The sequence below is a fragment of the Neolamprologus brichardi genome, chromosome 10, assembly GCF_056152115.1.
Source record: "Neolamprologus brichardi isolate AB-2024 chromosome 10, ASM5615211v1, whole genome shotgun sequence".
Lineage (NCBI taxonomy): Eukaryota > Metazoa > Chordata > Actinopteri > Cichliformes > Cichlidae > Neolamprologus > Neolamprologus brichardi.
In genome coordinates, this window is record NC_142113.1 from 27,488,148 (window position 1) to 27,496,572 (window position 8,425).

Consider the following 8,425-nt stretch of genomic DNA (forward strand, 5'->3'; position numbering starts at 1 on the left):
GTTTTATTGACTTTTATTAATCTGTATTATGATGAGTGGGCTGTTGAGAAGTGCTGGGATAAGTGTGAGGGGTTCGTTTTGGTTTTTTAGATCATTGTGAGGTTGGTTTGCACAGTCTCATATGTCTTTGTTTCTTTCAGCATTTCATCATATGCAAGATGTGTCATTTCAGGGAAACAATGTTGTTTTATGGGCATTTGTAATTTTGACATTTCTAAAATATTAACTGCGCCTGTCACCTTTATATCTATCCTTCAGTAATACCAAAACAGAGTTTATTTACAGATTTTAAAAAGTTTAAAAAAAATAGATGATCTAAAGTTCACTTTGCCTTGTGCTGGTTAGAGTGTGTGGTGTTTAATTTATATTTCGTTTGCTCTCTGTATTGCTTTTCTTCCGTGCACTTTTAATTCTCGTTTGCATTACTGCAATCTTTCTATACCTGTACTGTATAATGGTGCTTTAACTTCTCTTAAATAAAAAAAATAAATACTGATTGTTCCAGCTAATTGCAGTGTTATTTTTTTCATAATAATTCTGCAATAATAGTTAATGCCTATAGTGTGTGGGGGGATTTTTTTTGTGTTTAGTTTTTTGTTTTTATCTAATTCGGGACATTAAATGACTCCACACAACTGTTCATTATCCAGTTCATATGGACACTATAGCAAACATACACAAATCAACTGTAGGAAACATTTCTAGCATGAAAAAATACCACAATGAGGTCATGAATGAGTTCATCTGTCACTTTAAGACCCATACAGGGAGGCCTCAGTTGATTGGTGGATTCAAACCTTCTTGCTGTGGGTTGATGTGACAGATTTTCTTTTTTTGTTTTGTCATTTATTTGACAATTAAGTCTGTTTTTCTCAGAATGTCCCCATTTTATTTGGCTTTTTTTGTATTTAAATATAATTTTTTTTTAAATGTAGAACATGTCTTTATGAAGTTATCAGTTTTTCATTATGAATTTGACTTTTGGGAGCAACTGGCCTCTTTTTATTATTATTATTAATTTGCCTTTTTTTTATCATGTTTTCCTGTCTAGTGAGTTTAGTTCTTTCTTCTTTAATTTGCCCCTTTTTATATTTTTTGTCATAAATTTGCCCGTTTTTATCTTGAATACTGCTATTTTTTCTCATGAACTTGGTGTTTTTTTTGTCATATGTTTGCAAAGCTGCACAGCCACTTTATTCTTTTCACTTTCAGTGTCCCAAAACGTTGTGGTCTGTTACATCTGGACAGCAGACAATTGTTTGGGTAAGTCTTCTTGTGATGTGTGCTAGCTGTGTGAGCTAATGCTCAAGTCTGTCTTTTAATACTCACTGCCATTTAACTGTCGCTGGTGAGACTAATTTATCAGCCTATATCGCTATTCATTATCTCAAAAAGTAAAAATGGACTTGTCATTCCAACTGTTGCAAAAAACTACTGGTTAGTATAAAAACTGTCAGATATTCAGATTAGTTTAATAATATGGACCGGCCTCTTTACATGTTGACATTTCACCGTCCTGATTGAAAGACAAGGCATGGAGTGGGCACACTGCTCGTGTTACAAGCTAAAGGGACACGAGATCAGCGTGCACAGCTCTGTTTCTTAAAGCTTGGCCCTGGAGAAGATCGGAGGAATCCTGCAGACCTTCTCTTTATCGCTGGAGTGTTTCAGTCGAGCTGCAAAAAGTCCATTCCATACGTGTCAGGCGGTGTTGTATTTCTGGGGCATTCCCTCTTAATTTCCTCCTCGTCTTTTTCCAACACCATGGCACTAATCCTGTGTAGGATATCTCTGCCAACCACCACTACCCACTCCTCAGCACATTGTCAGCATGAAGAACAACTTGTCAATGGCTGGGATCCAAGGAGGCATTTGGTCCTTTAGTTAGAAAGCTGTATTTTCTTTTTATTCCCTTCGAGATTATTTTTTCTTATACTTTTTGTCTGCATTTCTCAACTCATTGTCTGTACTGACCTTTGGCAGCCATGTTTATTATCACATTTCTTGGTGTCTTAAGCTCTTCATAGGGTCACAACTTCAAATGTCTTGACAATAATTACATGGCAATACCTCACATGAACATAATTAGGGATGAATCCCAGCAACTTGGGTTGTCCCAATGATGTTTCCAGTGTCACCCTAAGGTTAGTATCTGCTTTGTACATCATGCTTTGAGCTGCCTTTGTCAAGCCACGGGGTTATTGCTTATAAGAGAAAAGTCTTGATATTAACAGGATAGACTGCAATTATATTTAGTTTATTTAGCTTAATTTTTACAAGTATTCATCCTACTGAATGAATGGAAACCCTTGGCTTTTAAGTAGTTACCTAACAATTGACTGGCTTCTAGCCATACGCTATGAAAGATGGTTGTTTAGTTAGTGTATTTCTGCTATTTCAAACCATTTTCATACATGACAGATGGAAGGATTTGTCTGAGAAACCATGGGATACTGCATGCTAACATCATAAGTTAGCATACTTTCAATCACATGGTAAAGTATACCCTGCAGAACAAGCAAGCAATCAAATGGACATCATATGCAGGATGTCCAGTTGAGGCTCCTAGTGTAGCCTCACTGCTCCATTGTCAGCATGTATGTGAGCGTTTAGGATCCATGGGGTGTTTTGTTCTGTTCTGTCCTGCTTGAGGAACCTAAAACGGCTTACATCAAAAATTGACTCTATACGTTTAGAGACACTCAGTAGCGATCCTGATGCACAATTGTTACAACATCAACATTGTTATTAAAACCTTGTCACTTGAACCGCTGCTTTCAACGCTATTCTTCTCATAACATAGCATAACATACACCCTCCACCCCCACGTGCACTTATAAATGTAAGAATATTTAAATATTTATGGCCTTTTAAAATTTTTGTTATCTCTATTTTTTTATCTTGGTAATTTTAAAACTTCTATTACCTTAGGCTAAGTGAATTGTTTAATCTCGTCAAACAAATTTTATTGTAATGGGGTTCTAAATGGGAATCAACCAATCAAACCATTGGATATTGAATTTCTGGATAGAATTGAACAGGGATACTGTAAACCAATCCAAAGCAATAGTTAGCAGGTTTTCAATCAGTGCTGCATGAACAAATGTCCTCTGCAATTTAACTTTGCAGATGCACCATCCTGAGAATATGAACGTACTTGAAGTTGGAAGATTGTTGCAGTGCATCCATCCCACAAAGCACTTTGTTGTGTAAACAGGACCTGGCTGTGCAGTTGGTACTCTGATCTACCCTTGATCTGCCCCATTGCATTATGAAGTGGGGCTAAGGGCAGGAAGGCTAAACAGGGCCTATTGTTTGGTAGGATGAAGGAGTCATTGGGGTAAGAAGGTTTGGGTTACTGGAAGGAGGTCCACCATTGTGAATGGAAAGAAGGGAGAGGAGGGCAGGGCAGAGCCAACTGCTGGGCATAAGGGGTTGAATTAAAGTGGCCCGCACCAAGGATTAGGTGACTGCTAAACAGAGCTCAGTGGGTATCCAGTCCAGGACCTTTTTATGTGAAGGTCAGGCTTGATGGATTCTCCAAAAACTTGTGATGCTAGATACTTTGACCTGTTCCCACACAATGCCCTCCTGATGATAGAAACCTTTGACCTTCCTTATGTCTCATAACCAATATTAAGCAAGGAAAAAATTTATTTTATGCATGTTGGGGATCCTTAGTTGAATTTCTAACCTGGTACTGGGGAACTCTCCAAGAGATTTGATAGGAGCTGCCAAGTGCTTGTCCGCCAACAAACACTTAAAGGAATAGATTAACAGCCCTTGAGTTTGAACAATGACCAGTCATTCTCAAAGAGACATGATTGTTGAGTGTGCTGTTGATGGAAAACTCGAAATTATATGCTGACATGAGTAAAAATAGTTCTTCAGATCCACCCAGCTTTCTTTTAAGTAGTTTCAACCAGTGGCATTTAACCTCTCACCATCTGTAAGCACTAGTGTTACCAAAAGGATGCAAGGATGATGTTACAACAGCTTCAGTGTCCAACATTTAAGAAAGTTTCTATATCACTAGGAAATCTGAAGGTAAGGTTAAAAGATGTTTTGATTTTATAATACAAATGGTTTAAAACGTTTTAATGATGTTAGTGTGTACATACACTGTAAAGGTACTTTCATTTCCCCATTTCTTTTATTTTGACTGGTTAGAAACAGTTTTAATCCCTAAGTGAAATAAATTGATAAAGCTCCAGTCGTACAGACCTGGAGGCAAGTTAACCAAAACTGGTTGCTAATGAAAAATATGTATTATTTAACACAGAATACCCACTTGCAACTGCTTCGGTGGCTTTCATATTGTTGCAGTTGACCATAGTTAGCATATAACATGCCAACTTGTCTGCAAACACTCGCCATCTACTCTCCAAGTGGTGGGGGTCTGGGTGGGGGTTTCTCACAAATTAACTGCACTTTTACTTTGTCTTCATCTCTGATTTCACCACCACTCAGAGAAATTTTGCGAAGAAGTTGGTGGTCTTACTATAGCTTCCAAGTTACTCACATGCTTCACAGTGTAAAACTGTGAATACAAGTTTTTCTGTATTAAGCATGCCTCAGTGTGCCAGTACATTCTCATTTTAATCATTTTTTATGTCTTTAGATTAAGTTAAGATGCATGCTCTCCTTCTCTCTACCCTCTTGCTTAGTGCTGTTGTCTCTATCTATTGTATCTATCAAATCATTAACTCTCTGCACTCCATCAGCAATAACCTCAATGTTTAACTGCTTCTGCAGCTTTGATTTATTATGTATTAGTTGAGTTGGGTTCAACCTGCAGTTTTGTTGTGTTGTTGTTTTTTTTTTAGTTGATTTGATTTGAGTCGAGTCATTCAGTTAAATTTTATGGCTTGGGTTAAGGTGTGTTTCCAGTCTTCACCTCTGTAATTTGTGCTCAGATTAATGAATGCAATTATTTTTTGAATAATTAAACTTTCTTTGAAGAGCAGGGGGTTTGCTCATGTTGGCATCTTTATGGTACGTGTTCCTCTAACTTTTTTGAGGACTTTCTGGTCCAGGGTCTGAAATCAAGACCTGTCACAAAACAACAAAAAAATCATAGATCATGTGTGATATAAAAAAAACGACCCATTCTCTCAAATTACATTTAGAAAATCTAAACAATTTAAACTGTATTCTGGTCTCAGGTCTATGGAAGCCCGTTTCTGCCACTAAAAAAAAAAAAATTAATAACTCAAAATTTCGAGTTATGGATCCTTTTAAAAAAAAAAAAATCACTTATTTTCTCCAAATTTTGACTTATTTTCTCAAAATTTCGACTTACTTTTCTCAAAATTTTGAGTTAATAATTTTGAGTTAATAACTCAAAATTTCGAGTTAGTGCTGCCAATAATCTACGTGAATGACATCATTTCCTTGTTACCTGGAAGCTGAAGCCCTCAGGTACAAATGTTACAGCTAAGCTACCGGTATTACATCCAGTCATGAATGCACAGATTGCTGAGTATTTTCAGCGTGGTTTCAAAAATGATTAAATCCCTGTGTTATTAGCTGGATCACACGGCGTTACTATCAGCAAACGTACTTGCGAAAGCACCAATTTGTTGCGATCTGGTTTTGAGTGTGCGTTACTCTGTCCCATATGCTTCCAGGTAACAAGAAAGTGACCTCATTCACGTAGATTACTGATTGGCAGACCTAACTCGAAATTTCGAGTTATTAACTTGAAATTTGGAGAAAAGTAACTCGAAATTTCAAGTTATGTTTCTCCAAATTTCAAGTTATGTTTCTCCAAATTTCAAGTTACATTTCTCGAAATTTTGAGTTAATAAGTTGAAATTTCGAGTTAATAAGTCGAAATTTCAAGAAAATAACTTAAAATTTCGAGTTATGGATACTTGTTTTTTTTGGGTTTTTTAGTGGCAGAAATGGGCTTCCGTACAGACCTGTATGCTCGCAGTTGGCCCAACTATAACATCCTAATGTGCTCTATGACACACCTGGCCCCTTTAACAAGCATAATTACATTGAGGCCGTGTGACACGACCACCCTCGTATACAAAGGAAAAAGGGAAAAACAAGCGTTATCTGTAGTGCAAGCACAAGAAATCGGGCCATCTAGGTCTTTCCAACTTCTCCATCTACGACATTTCCCAAAACACAAACCCTTGGTCAGGAAGCTCCCTCAGCCCACTAGGTCACCTGTAACTGCTGACTTTTTTTTGTCCCTCTTTGTATGACATTCTCTTTCACAGCTCGCTTAAGAGTATGTGACCATTTACACAACAAGACGTGGGAGGTATAAAAGAAGCCTCCGCAGAGAGTCTCAGTGCTGCTTAATGGGAGCCCGGGGCCTGCCCTCAGTCCTGAAGCCTTTCACACATCTTGCTCCCTGCCTCTCCAGTTACTTCCACTGTCCTCCGGCAACAAAGACCCAACTGACTGCCCTCTCCTTCCCAGACCCTATCAGCATGGATCCACCTGAGATTTCCCCTCAGTATCTCTCCAGCATCTATGGAAATGAAGTGTCTTGTATAACCCTGTAAATGAGGCTGTACCTAATTAAAAAAGGGGGCTACAGAGTACCCAAAGTGACTGATGTTAATTCTGTAATTCTAGCTACCGCCGAGCTAAAGAGCTAGGTCTCAGACTGTGTGTGTGCTTCTGGTTTTGGTCCATAAACGCCCCCAGAGTGAGACTGTACTCCTTTGGTGAGTCTGTGTGCTCGGGTGCTCTGAGATTTAACTGTACTGAGTGAACTCTGGTAAGGCTCTAACCACAACCGAGTCCTGATCCAAAGACGACCTTCTTTTACACTTTCAGCACAAAAAACAGTCAAAACGAGAGAAACATTTTAAACTGCTGCTTCAGGTGGTGAAGGACACATTATCATTCAACCCCCCCTCCAAAAACCCCCCATAAAAGCCACAGTGTTTCCCACCAAATCGTCCACCACAGACACATTTTATCATCAATTGGCACTTTGCTGCTGTTGATGACCGATCCTGCCCAAAGAGGCTTGCATTCATCCCATGAGAGCCTCTCTTTGTACACAACATTCCTCTTCTGTGGTATTTAAAACATGTCTCCAGACAGTAATTCTCTTTTGTTTTTCCACCTCTGACTTCCCCTCTCACCTTCTTGCTCTTCTTACTCTGTTTCCAGTTTCTCCCTCTCTCTCTCCCGGATTCCTCCGCTGGCCCTCCTCTCAAGTCCCCTCTCCTCCGCACCCACCCCCTGTCCCCAAACACTGATCTCAGATTAACGTGAACACTATCCCAGGTAAAGTTTGCACCTGCTTCTTTAGGCAAAGCTCCTTCCACTGATTCTCACTGATTCCCAGTTTAGGCGAGAACAAAAAAAACTCTAGCTCGCTGTTGGTTCTGCCGGTAATTCCTGCGGAGCTGGACGCGGACAAGAAGCGCTCTTCCATCAGGACATCCAGCTGCTCTTCATCACTTCGACTGCCTCTCTTTACTCCCTCCATCACTCCCTGGATGGGATACTGCTCTGTGGAGATTGCCACTAGACTAGTAAGGTGCTAGATGTTCATCTCCTGAAGGCAGGTGAGTCCATCATTTTTGTCCTTCACTCTATTTCAGTATTTTCTGAATTTATAACCTGACTGTGGTTATAACAACAAAGCTGTACTGTTTTAAATCAGTATGTTTTCATGCTGCAAATACAGACTATACCTGTATGTCACAGGAGTTATTTGGGGGGGTGAGTGTAAAAAAATAACACTTTCTATCTAAAATTGTTTGGATCATGTGTTTTCTTCTGGTGTTGATTCCAGTATTGGATTCATGTTAAAGGGTTGCAAACTTCATGAGTAAAAATGCCGGTTTTTCCCTTTATTTTCCCCCCTAAAACAACCTTAAACTCTCAAATGTAATTCTTGATTTTGACATTACTTTATTTTCCACTTTTGGAACTGAGTACAAAAAAGCCCCCAAAAAACTGTGAGTTACATTTTGTTCACTGTTTGATCTTGACAATCATATCTATCTAAAAATCTTTATATTAATCCTCATTGAGTGAATTAACTTCTAATGTTTCTTTAATGTAACATGATTGGTCTCTTTTTGAGTGTGACCCCAGAGATAAAGAGATAAACACTCTTTAGTGTCGTGTTCGGGCTTTATCTTAATTGCCACCTCAAAAGCCACTAAAAGGACTTACTGCCAGTCAGTTGGTGAGTCACAAGAGTGAAAAGAGCAATTGTGGTTAATCTTTCTGTTAACAATGTATGATGAGAGGCTGATGACATTACAGCAGACCTCTCTCAGCAGTGCCCACTAACCTTGGCACACCTGAATGCGATTTAATGTCCGTCTGAGCAGATTTCACACATTAGAGAGATTTGGGAGACGTCTCGAATTGGCCTTGCATTCGTTGTGTATCGGTTACGTGCAGAAGGTGCTGGGGGGGTATTCACATAAAGATT